The sequence below is a fragment of the Oncorhynchus tshawytscha genome, unplaced genomic scaffold (assembly GCF_018296145.1).
Source record: "Oncorhynchus tshawytscha isolate Ot180627B unplaced genomic scaffold, Otsh_v2.0 Un_contig_14513_pilon_pilon, whole genome shotgun sequence".
NCBI lineage: Eukaryota > Metazoa > Chordata > Actinopteri > Salmoniformes > Salmonidae > Oncorhynchus > Oncorhynchus tshawytscha.
Window position 1 is genome coordinate 19,463 of NW_024608474.1, and position 15,538 is coordinate 35,000.

The window sequence follows — 15,538 nt, forward strand, 5'->3', positions numbered from 1 at the left end:
TAGAGAGGAGGAGGAGAGAGGAGGAGAATAGAGAGCAGGAGAATAGAGAGGAGGAGGAGAGAGGAGGAGAATAGAGAGGAGAGGAGGAGAAGGAGGAGAGAGGAATGAGAGGAGAATAGATAGGAGAGGAGGAGGAGGAGAATAGAGAGGAGAGGAGAAGAGAGGAGAGAGGAATGAGAGGAGAATAGATAGGAGAGGAGGAATGAGAGGAGAGGAGGAGAGAGGAATGAGAGGAGAATAGATAGGAGAGGAGGAATGAGAGGAGAGGAGGAGAGAGGAATGAGAGGAGAATAGAAAAGAGAGGATGAGGATGGAGAGGAAAGAAGGAAAGGAGGAGAGAGGGGGAGATAGTGAAGGGAATTATTTCTGTCCATCTTCTATTTGGCAGTGTGAAATCGTCCAGCTGCCCCTAGCCCTATGTTAAACAGGAACCACAGCTGCAGAGTGGGACACTGGAGTTCTGTGCAGTGTGTGTGTGTGTGTGTGTGTGTGTGTGTGTGTGTGTGTGTGTGTGTGTGTGTGTGTGTGTGTGTGTGTGTGTGTGTGTGTGTTTGTGTGTGTGTGTGTGTGTGTGTTTTCTCTCTCTCTGTATGTGTGTGTGTGTGTGTGTGTGTGTGTGTGTGTGTGTGTGTGTGTGTGTGTGTTTCTCTCTCTCTCTCTCTGTGTGTGTGTGTGTTTCTCCATGTATTGATGTGTGTGTGTGTGTGTGTGTGTGTGTGTGTGTGTGTGTGTGTGTGTGTGTGTGTGTGTGTGTGTGTGTGTGTGTGTGTGTGTGTGTTCTCTCTCTCTCTGTGTGTGTGTGTTTTCTCCATGTATTGTGTGTGTGTGTGTGTGTGTGTGTGTGTGTGTGTTTCTCTCTCTCTTTGTGTGCGTGTGTCAATAAACCCAAATTCCCCAGACACTTATGAAAAAAGACTTCACTTCATTACCCAAAATCCCCTTTAAAGGACATCAATTACCCAGAGTGCTCTACTCTGCCCCGGCCAGTCATAGCAGAACTGGACTCCAAACACAAACACACACACACAACACACACACACACACACACACACACACACACACACACACACACACACACACACACACACACACCATTTAGTTAAATAGACTAAGACCAGCAACACAGGTCAGACAGTGTTCAGATAGGCAGTAAATACACTCAGCTGAGTGCCCACTGAGGGACTAACAATAGGGGTGTATGTAGCAGATAGCACCCTATTCCCTATGTAGTACCCATAGGGCTCACAGTGCACTATACAGGGATGGGATGTACCCAGGGAGAATCGGGTTTCATTTATTGCTGGTGTGAACAGGGAGCGCAGACAGACAGCACACTGCCTATCTAAGGTCAGACAGACAGCACACTGCCTATCTAAGGTCAGACAGACAGCACACTGCCTATCTAGGTCAGACAGACAGCACACTGCCTATCTAAGGTCAGACAGACAGCACACTGCCTATCTAAGGTCAGACAGACAGCACACTGCCTATCTAAGGTCAGACAGACAGCACACTGCCTATCAGATCAGAGAGACAGCACACTGCCTATCTAAGGTCAGACAGACAGCACACTGCCTATCTAAGGTCAGACAGACAGCACACTGCCTATCTAAGGTCAGACAGACAGCACACTGCCTATCTAAGGTCAGACAGACAGCACACTGCCTATCTAAGGTCAGACAGACAGCACACTGCCTATCTAAGGTCAGACAGACAGCACACTGCCTATCTAAGGTCAGACAGACAGCACACTGCCTATCTAAGGTCGGACAGACAGCACACTGCCTATCTAAGGTCAGACAGACAGCACACTGCCTATCTAAGGTCAGACAGACAGCACACTGCCTATCTAAGGTCAGACAGACAGCACACTGCCTATCTAAGGTCAGACAGACAGCACACTGCCTATCTAAGGTCAGACAGACAGCACACTGCCTATCTAAGGTCAGACAGACAGCACACTGCCTATCTAAGGTCAGACAGACAGCACACTGCCTATCTAAGGTCAGACAGACAGCACACTGCCTATCTAAGGTCAGAGAGACAGCACACTGCCTATCTAGGTCAGACAGACAGCACACTGCCTATCTAAGTGGTCAGACAGACAGCACACTGCCTATCTAAGTGGTCAGACAGACAGCACACTGCCTATCTAAGTGGTCAGACAGACAGCACACTGCCTATCTGATGTAAGACAGACAGCACACTGCCTATCTAAGGTCAGACAGACAGCACACTGCCTATCTAAGGTCAGACAGACAGCACACTGCCTATCTAAGGTCAGACAGACAGCACACTGCCTATCTGATGAGGTCAGACAGACAGCACACTGCCTATCTAAGGTCGGACAGACAGAACACTGCCTATCTAAGGTCAGACAGACAGCACACTGCCTATCTAAGGTCAGACAGACAGCACACTGCCTATCTAAGGTCAGACAGACAGCACACTGCCTATCTAAGGTCAGACAGACAGCACACTGCCTATCTAAGGTCAGACAGACAGCACACTGCCTATCTAAGGTCAGACAGACAGCACACTGCCTATCTGATGAGGTCAGACAGACAGCACACTGCCTATCTAAGGTCAGACAGACAGCACACTGCCTATCTAAGGTCAGACAGACAGCACACTTCCTATCTAGGTGACGAGGTCAGACAGACAGCACACTGCCTATCTAAGTGATGAGGTCAGACAGACAGCACACTGCCTATCTAAGTGATAAGGTCAGACAGACAGCACACTGCCTTTCTAAGTGACGAGGTTTGTGTCGTCTGAACGGTGTCACTGCAGCATGTGAAGTGAGTCAGCTGTGACAGGTGACAGCAGGTGGCAGCGTCCTCGTCAACACCATCATAGCTGGAAGAGACTGTTGGTCCTCATCACACCAGGATCCACTGATTCTGACGAAGTATAACACATCCTCCCACACGGTCCCCACATGACACAGAGTTGCTCACGAGTCACTCGGGGACTCAGCCTGGCAGTGACAGGTTCCCACAATCTCTTGGGGACTGACATCTCTCTGCGCTTAGCTTTTACTCTCTCATGTCTGTCCTTGTATCTCCTTGTTGTGGAAGAGAGGAGACGACGGCTCTTCTCACCTCAGTCTCTAAGAGAACGATTTAACTTCTCTAGAGTCCAAAGACCCGTAGGTGAACTGTAGCTCATCCATCCTGGAGACACGCTATGGCATAACCTTCTTTTGTTTTATGTTATACAGGGCTCTATGCTTTTCAGTAATTAACAGGCCTCTCTCTCTCTCTGTGTGTGTGTGTGTGTGTGTGTGTGTGTGTGTGTGTGTGTGTGTGTGTGTGTGTGTGTGTGTGTGTGTCTGTGTGTCTGTGTGTGTGTGTGTGTGTGTGTCTGTGTGTGTGTGTGTGTGTGTGTGTGTGTGTGTGTGTGTGTGTGTGTGTGTGTTTCTGCAGGGGTCCAGGGAGGCTTCAGCACAGGGAACAGCCATGGTCTGGGGGACTGTCTCAGCTGTATCAAGTACCTCATGTTCTTCTTCAACTTCCTCATTTTTGTGAGTACATGCTGCTTGCTTTACACTCCCTGTTCTGCTGTCTGATGTTCTACTGTCTGATGTTCTGCTGTCTGATGTTCTACTGTCTGATGTTCTACTGTCTGATGTTCTGCTGTCTGATGTTCTGCTGTCTGATGTTCTGCTGTCTGATGTTCTGATGTTCTGCTGTCTGATGTTCTGCTGTCTGATGTTCTGCTGTCTGATGTTCTGCTGTCTGATGTTCTGCTGTCTGATGTTCTGATGTTCTGCTGTCTGCTGCCTGTCTGATGTTCTGCTGTCTGATGTTCTGCTGTCTGATGTTCTACTGTCTGATGTTCTACTGTCTGATGTTCTGCTGTCTGATGTTCTACTGTCTGATGTTCTACTGTCTGATGTTCTGCTGTCTGATGTTCTACTGTCTGATGTTCTGATGTTCTGCTGTCTGATGTTCTGCTGTCTGATGTTCTGCTGTCTGATGTTCTACTGTCTGATGTTCTACTGTCTGATGTTCTACTGTCTGATGTTCTGCTGTCTGATGTTCTGCTGTCTGATGTTCTGCTGTCTGATGTTCTGCTGTCTGATGTTCTACTGTCTGATGTTCTGCTGTCTGATGTTCTACTGTCTGATGTTCTGCTGTCTGATGTTCTGCTGTCTGATGTTCTGCTGTCTGATGTTCTGCTGTCTGATGTTCTACTGTCTGATGTTCTGCTGTCTGATGTTCTACTGTCTGATGTTCTGATGTCTGATGTTCTGATGTCTGTTGTTCTGATGTCTGATGTTCTACTGTCTGATGTTCTACTGTCTGATGTTCTGCTGTCTGATGTTCTACTGTCTGATGTTCTGATGTTCTGCTGTTTGATGTTCTGCTGTCTGATGTTCTGCTTTCTGATGTTCTGCTGTCTGATGTTCTGATGTTCTGCTGTCTGATGTTCTACTGTCTGATGTTCTGCTGTCTGATGTTCTGTTGTCTGATGTTCTGATGTCTGATGTTCTGATGTTCTGCTGTCTGATGTTCTGATGTCTGATGTTCTGCTGTCTGATGTTCTACTGTCTGATGTTCTGATGTCTGATGTTCTGATGTTCTGCTGTCTGATGTTATGCTGTCTGATGTTCTGATGTTCTGCTGTCTGCTGTCTGATGTTCTACTGTCTGATGTTCTACGGTCTGTTGTTCTACTCTCTGATGCTCTACTGTCTGATGTTCTGCTGTCTGATGTTCTACTGTCTGATGTTCTGCTGTCTGATGTTCTGCTGTCTGATGTTCTGATGTCTGATGTTCTACTGTCTGATGTTTCTGATGTCTGATGTTCTGCTGTCTGATATTCTGTTGTCTGATGTTCTGCTGTCTGATGTTCTGATGTTCTACTGTCTGATGTTCTACTGTCTGATGTTCTACTGTCTGATGTTCTGCTGTTTGATGTTCTGCTGTCTGATGTTCTACTGTCTGATGTTCTGCTGTCTGATGTTCTGCTGTCTGATGTTCTGATGTTCTACTGTCTGATGTTCTACTGTCTGATGTTCTACTGTCTGATGTTCTGCTGTCTGATGTTCTACTGTCTGATGTTCTGCTGTCTGATGTTCTGATGTTCTACTGTCTGATGTTCTACTGTCTGATGTTCTACTGTCTGATGTTCTGCTGTCTGATGTTCTGCTGTCTGATGTTCTGATGTTCTACTGTCTGATGTTCTACTGTCTGATGTTCTGCTGTCTGATGTTCTACTGTCTGATGTTCTGATGTTCTGCTGTCTGATGTTCTGCTGTCTGATGTTCTGCTGTCTGATGTTCTGATGTTCTACTGTCTGATGTTCTACTGTCTTATGTTCTACTGTCTGATGTTCTACTGTCTGATGTTCTGCTGTCTGATGTTCTACTGTCTGATGTTCTGCTGTCTGATGTTCTGCTGTCTGATGTTCTGCTGTCTGATGTTCTGCTGTCTGATGTTCTGCTGTCTGATGTTCTGATGTTCTACTGTCTGATGTTCTACTGTCTGATGTTCTACTGTCTGATGTTCTGCTGTCTGATGTTCTACTGTCTGATGTTCTGCTGTCTGATGTTCTGATGTTCTGCTGTCTGATGTTCTACTGTCTGATGTTCTACTGTCTGATGTTCTGCTGTCTGATGTTCTGCTGTCTGATGTTCTGCTGTCTGATGTTCTGCTGTCTGATGTTCTGATGTTCTACTGTCTGATGTTCTGCTGTCTGATGTTCTGCTGTCTGATGTTCTGCTGTCTGATATTCTGCTGTCTGATGTTCTGCTGTCTGATGTTCTACTGTCTGATGTTCTACTGTCTGATGTTCTGCTGTCTGATGTTCTACTGTCTGATGTTCTACTGTCTGATGTTCTGCTGTCTGATGTTCTACTGTCTGATGTTCTGATGTTCTGCTGTCTGATGTTCTGCTGTCTGATGTTCTACTGTCCGATGTTCTGCTGTCTGATGTTCTACTGTCTGATGTTCTACTGTCTGATGTTCTGCTGTCTGATGTTCTGCTGTCTGATGTTCTGCTGTCTGATGTTCTGCTGTCTGATGTTCTGCTGTCTGATGTTCTGCTGTCTGATGTTCTACTGTCTGATGTTCTGCTGTCTGATGTTCTACTGTCTGATGTTCTGCTGTCTGATGTTCTGCTGTCTGATGTTGTGCTGTCTGATGTTCTGCTGTCTGATGTTCTACTGTCTGATGTTCTGCTGTCTGATGTTCTACTGTCTGATGTTCTGCTGTCTGTTGTTCTGATGTCTGATGTTCTGATGTCTGTTGTTCTGATGTCTGATGTCTGATGTTCTACTGTCTGATGTTCTGATGTTCTGCTGTCTGATGTTCTGCTGTCTGATGTTCTGTTGTCTGATGTTCTGATGTCTGATGTTCTGATGTTCTGCTGTCTGATGTTCTGATGTCTGATGTTCTGCTGTCTGATGTTCTACTGTCTGATGTTCTGATGTCTGATGTTCTGATGTTCTGCTGTCTGATGTTATGCTGTCTGATGTTCTGATGTTCTGCTGTCTGCTGTCTGATGTTCTACTGTCTGATGTTCTACTGTCTGTTGTTCTACTCTCTGATGCTCTACTGTCTGATGTTCTGCTGTCTGATGTTCTACTGTCTGATGTTCTGCTGTCTGATGTTCTGCTGTCTGATGTTCTGATGTCTGATGTTCTACTGTCTGATGTTCTACTGTCTGATGTTCTGATGTTCTGCTGTCTGATGTTCTGCTGTCTGATGTTCTGCTGTCTGATGTTCTGATGTTCTACTGTCTGATGTTCTACTGTCTGATGTTCTACTGTCTGATGTTCTACTGTCTGATGTTCTGCTGTCTGATGTTCTGCTGTCTGATGTTCTACTGTCTGATGTTCTGCTGTCTGATGTTCTGCTGTCTGATGTTCTGCTGTCTGATGTTCTACTGTCTGATGTTCTACTGTCTGATGTTCTGCTGTCTGATGTTCTACTGTCTGATGTTCTGCTGTCTGATGTTCTGATGTTCTACTGTCTGATGTTCTACTGTCTGATGTTCTACTTCTGATGTTCTGCTGTCTGATGTTCTGCTGTCTGATGTTCTGATGTTCTACTGTCTGATGTTCTGCTGTCTGATGTTCTGCTGTCTGATGTTCTACTGTCTGATGTTCTGATGTTCTGCTGTCTGATGTTCTGCTGTCTGATGTTCTGCTGTCTGATGTTCTACTGTCTGATGTTCTACTGTCTGATGTTCTACTGTCTGATGTTCTACTGTCTGATGTTCTGCTGTCTGATGTTCTACTGTCTGATGTTCTGCTGTCTGATGTTCTGATGTTCTGCTGTCTGATGTTCTACTGTCTGATGTTCTACTGTCTGATGTTCTGCTGTCTGATGTTCTGCTGTCTGATGTTCTGCTGTCTGATGTTCTGCTGTCTGATGTTCTGCTGTCTGATGTTCTACTGTCTGATGTTCTGCTGTCTGATGTTCTACTGTCTGATGTTCTCTGTCTGTTCTGATGGTCTACTGTCTGATGTTCTACTGTCTGATGTTCTACTGTCTGATGTTCTACTGTCTGATGTTCTGCTGTCTGATGTTCTGCTGTCTGATGTTCTGCTGTCTGATGTTCTACTGTCTGATGTTCTACTGTCTGATGTCTGATGTTCTACTGTCTGATGTTCTACTGTCTGATGTCTGATGTTCTCTGTCTGATGTTCTATGTTCTGCTGTCTGATGTTCTACTGTCTGATGTTCTACTGTCTGATGTTCTGCTGTCTGATGTTCTGCTGTCTGATGTTCTGCTGTCTGATGTTCTGCTGTCTGATGTTCTGATGTTCTACTGTCTGATGTCCTACTGTCTGATGTTCTGCTGTCTGATGTTCTGCTGTCTGATGTTCTACTGTCTGATGTTCTGCTGTCTGATGTTCTACTGTCTGATGTTCTGCTGTCTGATGTTCTGCTGTCTGATGTTCTGCTGTCTGATGTTCTGCTGTCTGATGTTCTGATGTTCTACTGTCTGATGTCCTACTGTCTGATGTTCTACTGTCTGATGTTCTGCTGTCTGATGTTCTGCTGTCTGATGTTCTACTGTCTGATGTTCTACTGTCTGATGTCTGATGTTCTACTGTCTGATGTCTGATGTTCTACTGTCTGATGTTCTACTGTCTGATGTCTGATGTTCTACTGTCTGATGTTCTACTGTCTGATGTTCTACTGTCTGATGTTCTACCTTCTGATGTTCTCTGTCTGATGTTCTGCTGTCTGATGTTCTGCTGTCTGATGTTCTGATGTTCTACTGTCTGATGTCCTACTGTCTGATGTTCTGCTGTCTGATGTTCTGCTGTCTGATGTTCTACTGTCTGATGTTCTGCTGTCTGATGTTCTGCTGTCTGATGTTCTGCTGTCTGATGTTCTACTGTCTGATGTTCTACTGTCTGATGTTCTGCTGTCTGATGTTCTACTGTCTGATGTTCTGATGTTCTGCTGTCTGATGTTCTGCTGTCTGATGTTCTGCTGTCTGATGTTCTGATGTTCTACTGTCTGATGTTCTACTGTCTGATGTTCTGCTGTCTGATGTTCTACTGTCTGATGTTCTGCTGTCTGATGTTCTGCTGTCTGATGTTCTGCTGTCTGATGTTCTGATGTTCTACTGTCTGATGTTCTACTGTCTGATGTTCTACTGTCTGATGTTCTGCTGTCTGATGTTCTGCTGTCTGATGTTCTGATGTTCTACTGTCTGATGTTCTACTGTCTGATGTTCTGCTGTCTGATGTTCTACTGTCTGATGTTCTGATGTTCTGCTGTCTGATGTTCTGCTGTCTGATGTTCTGCTGTCTGATGTTCTGATGTTCTACTGTCTGATGTTCTACTGTCTGATGTTCTACTGTCTGATGTTCTACTGTCTGATGTTCTGCTGTCTGATGTTCTACTGTCTGATGTTCTGCTGTCTGATGTTCTGCTGTCTGATGTTCTGCTGTCTGATGTTCTGCTGTCTGATGTTCTGCTGTCTGATGTTCTGATGTTCTACTGTCTGATGTTCTACTGTCTGATGTTCTACTGTCTGATGTTCTGCTGTCTGATGTTCTACTGTCTGTTCTGTTCTGATGTCTGATGTTCTGCTGTCTGATGTTCTACTGTCTGATGTTCTACTGTCTGATGTTCTGCTGTCTGATGTTCTGCTGTCTGATGTTCTGCTGTCTGATGTTTCTGTCTGATGTTCTGATGTTCTACTGTCTGATGTTCTGCTGTCTGATGTTCTGCTGTCTGATGTTCTGCTGTCTGATGTTCTGCTGTCTGATATTCTGCTGTCTGATGTTCTGCTGTCTGATGTTCTACTGTCTGATGTTCTACTGTCTGATGTTCTGCTGTCTGATGTTCTACTGTCTGATGTTCTACTGTCTGATGTTCTGCTGTCTGATGTTCTACTGTCTGATGTTCTGTTCTGCTGTCTGATGTTCTGCTGTCTGATGTTCTACTGTCTGATGTTCTGCTGTCTGATGTTCTACTGTCTGATGTTCTACTGTCTGATGTTCTGCTGTCTGATGTTCTGCTGTCTGATGTTCTGCTGTCTGATGTTCTGCTGTCTGATGTTCTGCTGTCTGATGTTCTGCTGTCTGATGTTCTACTGTCTGATGTTCTGCTGTCTGATGTTCTGCTGTCTGATGTTCTGCTGTCTGATGTTCTGCTGTCTGATGTTGTGCTGTCTGATGTTCTGCTGTCTGATGTTCTACTGTCTGATGTTCTGCTGTCTGATGTTCTACTGTCTGATGTTCTGCTGTCTGTTGTTCTGATGTCTGATGTTCTGATGTCTGTTGTTCTGATGTCTGATGTCTGATGTTCTACTGTCTGATGTTCTGATGTTCTGCTGTCTGATGTTCTGCTGTCTGATGTTCTGTTGTCTGATGTTCTGATGTCTGATGTTCTGATGTTCTGCTGTCTGATGTTCTGATGTCTGATGTTCTGCTGTCTGATGTTCTACTGTCTGATGTTCTGATGTCTGATGTTCTGATGTTCTGCTGTCTGATGTTCTGCTGTCTGATGTTCTGATGTTCTGTCTGCTGTCTGATGTTCTACTGTCTGATGTTCTACTGTCTGTTGTTCTACTGTCTGATGTTCTACTGTCTGATGTTCTGCTGTCTGATGTTCTACTGTCTGATGTTCTGCTGTCTGATGTTCTGCTGTCTGATGTTCTGATGTCTGATGTTCTACTGTCTGATGTTCTACTGTCTGATGTTCTGATGTTCTGCTGTCTGATGTTCTGCTGTCTGATGTTCTGCTGTCTGATGTTCTGATGTTCTACTGTCTGATGTTCTACTGTCTGATGTTCTACTGTCTGATGTTCTACTGTCTGATGTTCTGCTGTCTGATGTTCTGCTGTCTGATGTTCTACTGTCTGATGTTCTGCTGTCTGATGTTCTGCTGTCTGATGTTCTGCTGTCTGATGTTCTACTGTCTGATGTTCTACTGTCTGATGTTCTGCTGTCTGATGTTCTACTGTCTGATGTTCTGCTGTCTGATGTTCTGATGTTCTACTGTCTGATGTTCTACTGTCTGATGTTCTACTGTCTGATGTTCTGCTGTCTGATGTTCTGCTGTCTGATGTTCTGATGTTCTACTGTCTGATGTTCTACTGTCTGATGTTCTGCTGTCTGATGTTCTACTGTCTGATGTTCTGATGTTCTGCTGTCTGATGTTCTGCTGTCTGATGTTCTGCTGTCTGATGTTCTACTGTCTGATGTTCTACTGTCTGATGTTCTACTGTCTGATGTTCTACTGTCTGATGTTCTGCTGTCTGATGTTCTACTGTCTGATGTTCTGCTGTCTGATGTTCTGATGTTCTGCTGTCTGATGTTCTACTGTCTGATGTTCTACTGTCTGATGTTCTGCTGTCTGATGTTCTGCTGTCTGATGTTCTGCTGTCTGATGTTCTGCTGTCTGATGTTCTACTGTCTGATGTTCTACTGTCTGATGTTCTGCTGTCTGATGTTCTACTGTCTGATGTTCTGCTGTCTGTTCTGATGGTCTACTGTCTGATGTTCTACTGTCTGATGTTCTACTGTCTGATGTTCTACTGTCTGATGTTCTGCTGTCTGATGTTCTGCTGTCTGATGTTCTGCTGTCTGATGTTCTACTGTCTGATGTTCTACTGTCTGATGTCTGATGTTCTACTGTCTGATGTTCTACTGTCTGATGTCTGATGTTCTACTGTCTGATGTTCTACTGTCTGATGTCTGATGTTCTACTGTCTGATGTTCTACTGTCTGATGTTCTACCTTCTGATGTTCTCTGTCTGATGTTCTGCTGTCTGATGTTCTGCTGTCTGATGTTCTGATGTTCTACTGTCTGATGTTCTACTGTCTGATGTTCTGCTGTCTGATGTTCTGCTGTCTGATGTTCTACTGTCTGATGTTCTGCTGTCTGATGTTCTACTGTCTGATGTTCTGCTGTCTGATGTTCTGCTGTCTGATGTTCTGCTGTCTGATGTTCTCTGCTGTCTGATGTTCTACTGTCTGATGTTCTACTGTCTGATGTTCTACTGTCTGATGTTCTGCTGTCTGATGTTCTGCTGTCTGATGTTCTACTGTCTGATGTTCTGACTGTCTGATGTTCTACTGTCTGATGTTCTACTGTCTGATGTCTGATGTTCTACTGTCTGATGTTCTACTGTCTGATGTTCTACTGTCTGATGTTCTACCTTCTGATGTTCTCTGTCTGATGTTCTGCTGTCTGATGTTCTGCTGTCTGATGTTCTGATGTTCTACTGTCTGATGTTCTACTGTCTGATGTTCTGCTGTCTGATGTTCTGCTGTCTGATGTTCTGTTCTGCTGTCTGATGTTCTACTGTCTGATGTTCTGCTGTCTGATGTTTCTGCTGTCTGATGTTCTACTGTCTGATGTTCTCTGTCTGATGTTCTACTGTCTGATGTTCTGCTGTCTGATGTTCTGCTGTCTGATGTTCTACTGTCTGATGTTCTACTGTCTGATGTTCTACTGTCTGATGTTCTACTGTCTGATGTTCTGCTGTCTGATGTTCTGCTGTCTGATGTTCTACTGTCTGATGTTCTACTGTCTGATGTTCTGCTGTCTGATGTTCTGTTCTGATGTTCTACTGTCTGATGTTCTACTGTCTGATGTTCTACTGTCTGATGTTCTACTGTCTGATGTTCTGCTGTCTGATGTTCTACTGTCTGATGTTCTACTGTCTGATGTTCTGCTGTCTGATGTTCTACTGTCTGATGTTCTGCTGTCTGATGTTCTGCTGTCTGATGTTCTACTGTCTGATGTTCTGCTGTCTGATGTTCTACTGTCTGATGTTCTGCTGTCTGATGTTCTACTGTCTGATGTTCTACTGTCTGATGTTCTACTGTCTGATGTTCTGTTCTGATGTTCTACTGTCTGATGTTCTGCTGTCTGATGTTCTACTGTCTGATGTTCTGTCTGTCTGATGTTCTGCTGTCTGATGTTCTGCTGTCTGATGTTCTACTGTCTGATGTTCTACTGTCTGATGTTCTACTGTCTGATGTTCTGCTGTCTGATGTTCTACTGTCTGATGTTCTGCTGTCTGATGTTCTACTGTCTGATGTTCTACTGTCTGATGTTCTGCTGTCTGATGTTCTACTGTCTGATGTTCTGCTGTCTGATGTTCTGCTGTCTGATGTTCTACTGTCTGTTCTACTGTCTGATGTTCTACTGTCTGATGTTCTACTGTCTGATGTTCTACTGTCTGATGTTCTACTGTCTGATGTTCTGCTGTCTGATGTTCTGCTGTCTGATGTTCTGCTGTCTGATGTTCTGCTGTCTGATGTTCTGCTGTCTGATGGTCTGCTGTCTGATGTTCTGCTGTCTGATGTCCCACTGAACAGAAATAGAAATGCAACATTTAAAGTGTTGGTCTCATGTTACATCAGCTGAAATAAAAATATCCCAGAAATGTTCCATGCGAACATAAAAGCTTATTTTTCTCAGAGATTCTGAGCACAAATGTGTTTCCATCCCTGTTAGTGAGCATTTCTCCTCTGCCAAGATAATCCATCCCCCTGTCATACTTGAGTGACAAGCATCATTAACTTGGGCACACGGTATAGCCTCTCCCAGTTAAATCAGACATCAACTTCCTACTATACTTCCTTCTTCCTGGCTATACTCTGTTCTGATTGGCTGCCTGTGTGTCTCTCCTATTCTGATTGGCTCCCTCTCTGTGTGTGTGTGTGTGGTCCAGTTAGGAGGCTCCTTCCTGCTTGTGGGTGTGTGGGTACTGGTGGACCCTATGGGCTTCAGGGAGATCGTAGCAGCCAACCCTCTGCTCTTCACTGGGGTCTACATCATCCTGGCCATGGGGGGAATGCTCTTCCTCCTCGGCTTCCTGGGCTGCTGCGGAGCCATCCGGGAGAACAAGTGTCTGCTGCTCTTTGTAAGTTCAGTGTGTTATAATAGTGCTATAAACATTCCTCTTTGTAAGTCAACTACTCTACGTTATGGTTGGTTAGTTATCTACTCTACATTATGTTTGGTTAGTTATCTACTCTACATTATGTTTGGTTAGTTATCTACTCTACGTTATGTTTGGTTAGTTATCTACTCTATATTATGTTTGGTTAGTTATCTACTCTACGTTATGGTTGGTTAGTTATCTACTCTACGTTATGTTTGGTTAGTTATCTACTCTACGTTATGTTTGGTTAGTTATCTACTCTACGTTATGGTTGGTTAGTTATCTACTCTACATTATGTTTGGTTAGTTATCTACTCTACATTATGTTTGGTTAGTTATCTACTCTACATTATGGTTGGTTAGTTATCTATTCTACATTATGTTTGGTTAGTTATCTACTCTACATTATGTTTGGTTAGTTATCTACATTATGTTTGGTTAGTTATCGTTATGTTTGGTTAGTTATCTACTCTACGTTATGGTTGGTTAGTTAACCACTCCACGTTATGGTTGGTTAGTTACCCTACTCTACATTATGGTTGGTTAGTTACCTACTCTACATGATGGTTGGTTAGTTATCTACTCTACGTTATGGTTGGTTAGTTAACTACTCTACGTTATGGTTGGTTAGTTATCTACTCTACGTTATGGTTGGTTAGTTAACTACTCTACGTTATGGTTGGTTAGTTAACTACTCTACATTATGTTTGGTTAGTTAAGTTATCTACGTTATGTTTGGTTAGTTATCTACTCTACATTATGTTTGGTTAGTTATCTACTCTACATTATGTTTGGTTAGTTATCTACTCTACATTATGGTTGGTTAGTTATCTACTCTACATTATGTTTGGTTAGTTATCTACTCTACATTATGGTTGGTTAGTTACCTACTCTACATTATGTTTGGTTAGTTATCTACTCTACATTATGGTTGGTTAGTTATCTACTCTACATTATGTTTGGTTAGTTATCTACTCTACATTATGTTTGGTTAGTTATCTACTCTATATTATGTTTGGTTAGTTATCTACTCTACATTATGTTTGGTTAGTTATCTACTCTATATTATGTTTGGTTAGTTATCTACTCTACATTATGTTTGGTTAGTTATCTATTCTACATTATGTTTGGTTAGTTATCTATTCTCATTATGTTTGGTTAGTTATCTACTCTACATTATGTTTGGTTAGTTATCTACTCTATATTATGTTTGGTTTAGCGCTCTTGGCTTGTCAGCATGTAGAATTACACAAAGCAGTGCTGGTAATTGGATATCGCTGATAAACTGAAAACCAATCAGGTGACAACTAAACTGTGTGAAAACCAATCAGGTGACAACTAAGCTGTGTGAAAACCAATCAGGTGACAACTATGTTTGCTGTGTGAAACCAATCAGGTGACAACTAAGCTGTGTGAAAACCAATCAGGTGACAACTAAGCTGTGTGAAAACCAATCAGGTGACAACTAAGCTGTGTGAAAACCAATCAGGTGACAACTAAACTGTGTGAAACCAATCAGGTGACAACTAAGCTGTGTGAAAACCAATCAGGTGACAACTAAGTTGTGTGAAAAACCAATCAGGTGACAACTAAACTGTGTGAAACCAATCAGGTGACAACTAAGCTGTGTGAAAACCAATCAGGTGACAACTAAGCTGTGTGAAAACCAATCAGGTGACAACTAAGTTGTGTGAAAACCAATCAGGTGACAACTAAACTGTGTGAAAACCAATCAGGTGACAACTAAGCTGAAATGTGAAAACCAATCAGGTGACAACTAAGCTGTGTGAAAACCAATCAGGTGACAACTGAAAACCAATCAGGTGCTGTGTGAAAACCAATCAGGTGACAACTAAGCTGTGTGAAAACCAATCAGGTGACAACTAAGCTGTGTGAAAACCAATCAGGTGACAACTAAACTGTGTGAAAACCAATCAGGTGACAACTAAGCTGTGTGAAAACCAATCAGGTGACAACTTGGCAAGTCAGTTAAGAACACATTCTTGTTTTACAATGATGGCCTACCGGGGAACAGTGGGTTAACTGCCTCGTTCAGGGGGAAGAACGACAGATTTGTACCTTGTCAGCTCAATGGGATCCAATCTCTCTGTCTGTATATTGAGTTTTATTTATGAGGTCCCATATGTTAGCAGCCATTTTTATTT

The 15,538-nt window shown here is 43.6% G+C and overlaps 1 pseudogene; it reads left to right on the forward strand.

Annotated features, from left to right (window-relative positions):
- The first annotated feature begins 3,499 nt into the window (after nt 1-3,499).
- Nucleotides 3,500-15,538, forward strand: part of LOC121843559 — an 18,499-nt pseudogene continuing 6,460 nt past the window's right edge.